Here is a 7,732-nt window from a genome sequence, read left to right as displayed (position 1 = left end):
TACAATGCACCACATCATCATGCAAAGTCAACCAATCCATACCCAGAATTACATCGAATTCATCAAAAGGTAGTAGCATCAAATCAGTCTGAAAACACGAACCCCGAATCATTAAAGAACAATTCTTGCTAACTTTATCAACTAGAACATACTTGCTTAAGGGGTTCGATACTTTAATCACAAACTCAGTAGACTCAACATGCAAACTCTTATTAGACACCAAATTCATACAAATACGAATGAGTTGATCTAGGATCAATCACTACAATCACATTAGTGTCATAAAGGGAAAATATATCGGTGATAACATCGGGTGACGATGCATCTTTATGAGTTCGAATAGCGTAAGCTCTAGCAGGTGCTCTGGCCTCAGATCTTACAGCGGAGTCCTTAGTCATTCCTTTACTACTAGATACATTCCTCGTATTTCTAGGTGGCCTCCCTCTAATAGCTGTGTTGCTCGGTCTTACATTCTGGAATTTGTCTTTATCATCTAATTCAGGACAATCTCGAATGAAATGATCTTGCGAGCCACATCTAAAACAAGCCCGATCATTCATTCTACATTCACTAGGATATCATCTTTCGCATCGTTTTCAGGTCTATTGTTTCTCACATTGCCAACACTCGATACTGATGTAGCTTAAGCTTTAGGACTTGAGTATTATTTTACACGATCTCTGTTTGAATATCCCACTAGAGCATTTGAGAGGCTAAAAAAATCTTGTGATTTCTTTGATGAAGATAGATATAGTTTATTCATCGGTCTTTTCCTCAAATCTCTAGCTTCAAAATCAACCTTTTTTTTTCTTTGCCAAGTTCTTCGGCTTTACAGGCTCTATCAACTAACACAATGAATTCTTTTAATTCGAGAATCCCGACTAATAGTCTAATGTCTTCGTTTAACCTATCTTCAAATCTTTTACACATTATGGCCTTAGTTGAAACACATTCCTGAGCATATTTACTAAGTCTCACAAACTCTCACTCGTATTTGGTTACAGACATGCGACCCTATTTCAGTTCAAGAAACTCTTTTCGCTTTTGATCAATGAACCGTTGACTTATGTATTTCTTTCTAAACTCAGCTAGAAATAAATCCCAGGTAACTCTTTCTCTCAACACCAGTGATACTAGGGTATTCCTATAACAACCCGATTTTGGGTCTAGTCGGAACAGTGGTTTTGGGACCACAAATCCGACACAGTAAAATTTATTTTTATTGTATTTTTATCATCTAAAATTTTATGGAATTGTTTTATTAAAATTTCGTTAGAGAATTTTGACGTTTGGGCACTCAATTTAGTCAAAAGGACTAAATTATAAAAAGTGCAAAAGTTGAGTTCTACATGTTATAGGGGTCCAATTGTTATAAAATTTTAAATTGGAGGTCCTTAAAAGGTAATTATACCATTGATTAAGTTGGTGGAAAAAAATGGACATGGTTAGGTATGTTTCCATTTTTTTTTCATTAAGGGCATTTTGGTCATATAGTAATTAAAATGAATTAAAAAGAAAATAAAAAGACAATTTTTTCTCATCTTCTACCCTATGGCCGAAACTTGCATGGAGAAGACATGGCTAGGGTTTTGGAAACTTCCAAGCTTGATTGTAATTCCGTTCTAGCCCTGTTTTTAATGATTTTTACATTTTTGAAATCCTCGTAAGAAGATCTACCCATTTCTACCACTAATTTGAAGTGATGTCAAAGTTTAAAATTTTACCCATGTTTAACATGTATGTATTTTGATGTTTGATGGTAGAAAATGTATGTTTGTTGTTTGTTAAATGACTTTTGCTAAGTGATTTTCGATAAAAATACCAAAAAGGACTTGTTTGTAAAAGTTATAAAATATGTTGTAAAAGTGGGATTTAATGAAAAATTGGGCTGTTATAAGAATTTATAAGGTTCGTATAGGCTCAATTTTTGAAGAAATTGACTATATTTCATTTTACGAGCCTAGGGACCAAATTATAAATTGTTAAAAGTTTAGGGGCAAAAATGTAATTTTTGCCATAATGTGATTTTGGGCTGTTTTGAATAGTATAATGATTAAATAAACTAAATGTGATGTTATAGATCAAGAAAAATAAGATTTGGGATTAGAATAGGGGAAAAACAAGTATTTGATGATTTAGTCCTTTTTGTCGTTTCTATGTCAAGGTAAGTTCGTATGTTTAATAAGCATTAAATTATATATGTATAAATGCCTAATTGATATAATTGTGGTAAATGCTATATTATCGAAATAAAAATGTGAATGTTATTAAGTACGACACTACGGATATGTCTGATAGAGGTTCGATAGAGCAAAAGTCCTGGTTGAACCTTAAGAATAGATAGGATACAAATGTCATGATATTAGGGTTACTGAGATTACACGTAAGACCATATCTGGGATATGACATTTATATGAGATTTCATGTAAGACCATATCTAGGATATGGCATCGATATGAGATTTCGTGTAAGACCATAGCTGGGCTATTGGAATCGATACGAGATTACATGTAGGACCATATCTGGGATATGACATTAGTACAATACTGTGAGTACGAGATCCCTGAGTATCCTTTAGTATTCGAAATGGTTCAACAGGAAAATTCAACGAGTATGTCAAAGAAGAGAAAGTGTACGTAAGTATTACGAATCAGTACAGGTATATACGTAAAGTTTATAAGCATTGACTTCATGATATTGTGAGTTCATGATTTCTATGAGAATGGTTTTGTGAAAGCCTTGTGATTATTGGTCTATACTTGTGATGTATGAAATTCATAGTAAATTCGGTTGACTATTATGTGATTGGCTTTCGGGCCAAATTGAGTTAAGATATAACATGTTTTAATCACATAAATGGTGATTTATCAGATATGAGAAAAAGGAAAGATTGGAATAATTGCCTATTAAAATGGTCATGAAAGTACGGGAGGATAAAAGTTTATGAAATCGAAAGATATTAAGATATATGCTTGGAAATATGAGTACGCATAATTAATGTGCATGTTTATTATGGGATGTGAAATGATTGTTAATTGCTAATATGTTACAAAGGAAAGATTACAGTTGTTAGACTAATGCCAAGATATGTTAAATTATACTTATAAGTTGAAAGAGGTAAGCATTGTGACTGGATAAATTGTAACTATGAAATTATGGTAGATTATAATAATTTGTGTTCATATTGTTGAGCATGATAAACATTTGGTAAGACGTGAATGAGTAAAGTATACTATGAGACTTAAATAACATTCTATGAATTTATATTATGTTAATTGTATGATATATGTATGGTTGAGGTTGCTTATTATTTGCATATGAACTTACTAAGCTATATTATATAGCTTACCTACTTCCTTTTCCATGTCTTATAGGGTTAATCAGCTAGCTCAGATTGGAGATCGTTGGAGATCCTATCACACTATTCAGCTATCACTTTGGGTATTGTTGAATTCAAGTATTTTGAGTTTATGGCATGTATAGGAATTGGTATTTTGGTTATATGTGTCATTATTAATTTGGCCATATGTGTTGGCTTGCAATGGTGATTACTTCATTTTTGTATATAGCCATGGTAGTTGGCTAATATTGGTTATGAGTATATTCATATATAAATGCCATTTGTGAATGTGAAATTTTGCATGATTTGGTATGGAAAGGTTGATATTCTAAGCAAGATAAATAATGGCACAAGGATGTCATGTTATTGTCTTGATTATGGATGTGCTTATGGTATGTCTGAGTTTGGCAAAGTATGATGTTTTAAGCATGATAGATGTTGGCTTTTAAATGACATGTTTAAGCCTTAGTTATGATGGTATTGATTGCTTGTTTGTATTATGAATTATGCTATTGAAGTTGTGTAGATGTGTGCAGTGAGGGTGGCAAAATGGCTTGGTAAATAGCCTTGTTTTGTCCACACAGGTAGACACACGGGCGTGTGTCTAAGCTGTGTGTGACACACGGTCAGCCCCGTGGGCGTGTGATTTGGCTGTGTGTCCCTTGCACCTAAATTGTTGCAAAACAGAATGCTGAGTATCGAGCATACGGGTAGAGACACGGGCGTGTGTCTCAACCGTGTGAAGGACACAGCTTAAGCACACGGGCATGTGACTTGGCTGTGTGACTTCAATTTGTTGATGATGTCATAAACAGAAAGTTACACGGGTTAGGGACACGGGCGTGTGTGACCACACGGCCTGCCCACATGGGAGTGTCCCAAGCCACATGGGCGTTTGACCCCTATTTTGATGAAAAATTTTCTAAGTATTGGAAAGTTATCTAAAGTTCTTGGTTTAGTCCCGAACCACTCCTAATGCATGTTTTGGGCCTTGTAGGCTCGTTTAAGGGACGATATGAATGTTTTTGAAAAATTTTAAATTTAAGTGGAAATTCATGTCTCGGTTTCAAATGTTTGTTTAAGTTTAAGTCCAGTAATGCCTCGTACCCTGTTCCGGTGTCAAATACGGGTAAGGGGTGTTACAATTCCACCATTGATAAGCTGTGCCCCTCAGAAGTGATATGGCATATTTTAAACACTCTGCCAGTGTGTAAGAAAGTTCATCAAGGACTCTGATGGTGTTTTCAAGCTAAAACTCAGCTCACTCAGGATCGTCGTCAATATTAGCTCTAAATTCTTCGGCTCTGTGTTTTCTAATCTTATCAACTGGCGGCTTAATCAGTCGTAAAAACTCTATACCTTGAGGAGCTACTGGAATCAGTTGAGGATTAGGTGGGGGTGGAGGCTGTTGAGCAGCCGGATTTGTTCAAACATACTCCGTAAACCACTCATTCATCATTTGGAAGAAGGCTTCTTTAGCCTCTCCTCCCTGGCTACCCATTACGGGTCTAGACTCGGATTGCGCTACCCCGTGAATGGAGGCAGACACATTACTTTCAACATCATCAGCTACAATTCGATTGGGATCCATTTACTATACAAAAACATGTTTTAAACTGTCAGAAGATATCACACTATCACAGGTTATATATGACATGAATAGCTAGACTCTCACATATGCTACTTTAGTCTGAGAATTGACTAAACCGTAGCTCTGATACTAATAAATGTAACACTCTTCACCCGTATTCAATGTCAGAATAGGGTTACGAAGTGTTACCAGACATATTACACAATTACACATACAGTTCATGTATATTTTCAAATTTCATATAATCATCAATCAACAACATTCATATCATCCCTAATACAAGCATACGAGGCCCAAAACATGCATTTGGGGTGGTTCGGGACTAAACCGATAACTTTAGAAACTTTTTAAACACTTAATTTTTTTTTTTGCAAAATACAGGGGACACATGCCCGGGTCGACCAAAGACACGCCCGTGTCGCAGGCCATGTGGACATTCGTAATAGGAGCACATGGTCGTGTCCCAACCCGTGTAGCTCTCTGACTTGGGTCACACTATGTTCCTTAAAAATAGCCACACGCGCTCATGTGCCAGGCCGTGTGCTAGGCCGTGCCAAACCTGTAGGGTATACTAACTAAGGCCACACGGCCAATCACACGCTCTTGTGCTAGGCTGTGTGGAACGTACTGACTTTATTTTTAGTTCAACACCAAGGGACACACGGCTGTGCAACCTAACCGTGTGTCACACATGGCTGAGACACACGCCCATGTCTTTGCCCATGTGGACAAAAATAGGCTATTTACCAAGCCATTTTGCTAACCAAATTTGTACACACCTACAGCAATCCAAATGACACCAAAACATAGCATATATAGGCATTCAAACCAATTAAATCAAGCCTAATTTATGCTAACTCAATATCATTATCCACAATACACACAAGTCAAAAAATAGACTAATCTATTTATACCAAAGTTGCATATACCTTTTAACTAATTAGAGAATTTCAAACATGCATCATTATGCTCAAATTCACAAGCATATATCTTCTCATATATCAAACATTTGACATCCACCACACCTATAATTCACAAGCATTATATAACCATTAATAGAACCCACAACATAAACCATACACACATACATATATACACAACCAAACCAAAAATTTAAGCCAACATTTAAGGCTATAGGCAAGACCAAACTTTAAACATTTACAAGCCAATTCTAATGGCTAAATTAATTATCAACTTATATACCAAAGTGACCAAAGTTCCTATACATGCCATATATTCCAAAAAAACATAGATTTAAAAGTACCAAAACAATAGCTTGATAGTGTGATGAAGTCTCTGACGATCCTCGAATCCGAGCTAGCTTTGAAATCACTATAAAACATGGAAAAATAAATAGAGTAAGCTTTATAGCTTAGTAAGCTCATATGATTAATACGTATAAATTCCAACTCAATCACAATTTAAAGAACATAAGAAATACATTCAATTCAACAACTTGCACGTTGCCATAATTACTGGTCTCATGTATAAATTCATCAACTTACTTATTTTACATATAAACTTATCAATTATCACCTACTTGCCAAACTTATCACGAGTACCTGAACTAATCCGTATCATTGTTTACATCCTCATACCATCATCTTTTCCTGTTGAACCATTCGGAATAATATCGGATACTCAAGAATCTCGCACCAAAATGCCACATACATAGCCAATGCTATCTCTATCTCCTATCACATATATGCTCACTCTCGAGCTATCAACGGGCCTGCTCACACAGGCTGCCAATTAAGACGTAGCTACATGGTGCTGCTCACACAAGCTGTCAAGTAACCACAACACATGCCGATATACTCAGCCACTAGTAGGATGTACAGGACTAGCACCCAGATCACATAATCACAATAACCCCTAATGACATGTCACTAGTATCCTATCTATTCCTAAGGTTCAACCGAGATTCTCACTATGTCAATACTTTGTTGATAGATTCCGCAGTGTCATAATATCACAATTATAATATTTAAGAATATAAACACATATAACTTATTAATCATACAAACTTACCTCGGTTCACAAAAATGATGAAATAGGTCGATTAGTCGAGTACTTTATTTTTCCCCCGATCTAGATTCAAATTTCACTTTTTTTATCTATATGTAATCAAAATTTAGCTTATTTAATAATCTTTCTATTCAATTTAATCAAAACACTATTAAAGCACATTTACACTTTTGCCCCAAGTATTTCACGACTTTTACAATTTAGTCCTTATTTCATAAAAGCACAAATTAATGCAAATTGATACCAACCCATGCTAGCAGAATTTTTCTAATACACATACCAGCGCATATTTTTTATTTATTTCATAATTTACCCACAAAGTTTTTACATTTCACAATTTTATCCCTAATTTGCATTGTCACTAAAAACCACTTAGCAAAACTTGTATAACTATCATCAAACATTCATAATCTATCATAAATCATTAAAATACATGCTTATTCATCGATGGCAACATCATAAATCTTTAACAATTTTGCAAAATAGTCTTTGGGGTAGTTAGACCTAGTTGCAAAGATCTGAAAAACATAAAAATCATTAAAAACGGAACAAAATACATACGAAATTGTAAGGATTGAAGATGGTCGAACCCTAGCTTAGAAGAACCATGTATTTTTGATGGTATTTTGATGAAATGAAGAAGATGAATGGTTTTTACTAATTTTAATTATCATTAATATTACTAAACTACTATTATAACCTTTAAAAACTTTAAAAATTACACAAAATATCAAGCCACTATCATCCATTATCTCATAAATGGGCTAATTACC

This window comes from Gossypium hirsutum, chromosome A08 (genome assembly GCF_007990345.1).
Source record: "Gossypium hirsutum isolate 1008001.06 chromosome A08, Gossypium_hirsutum_v2.1, whole genome shotgun sequence".
Classification (NCBI taxonomy): domain Eukaryota; kingdom Viridiplantae; phylum Streptophyta; class Magnoliopsida; order Malvales; family Malvaceae; genus Gossypium; species Gossypium hirsutum.
Note: the sequence above shows the minus strand (reverse complement) of the source record.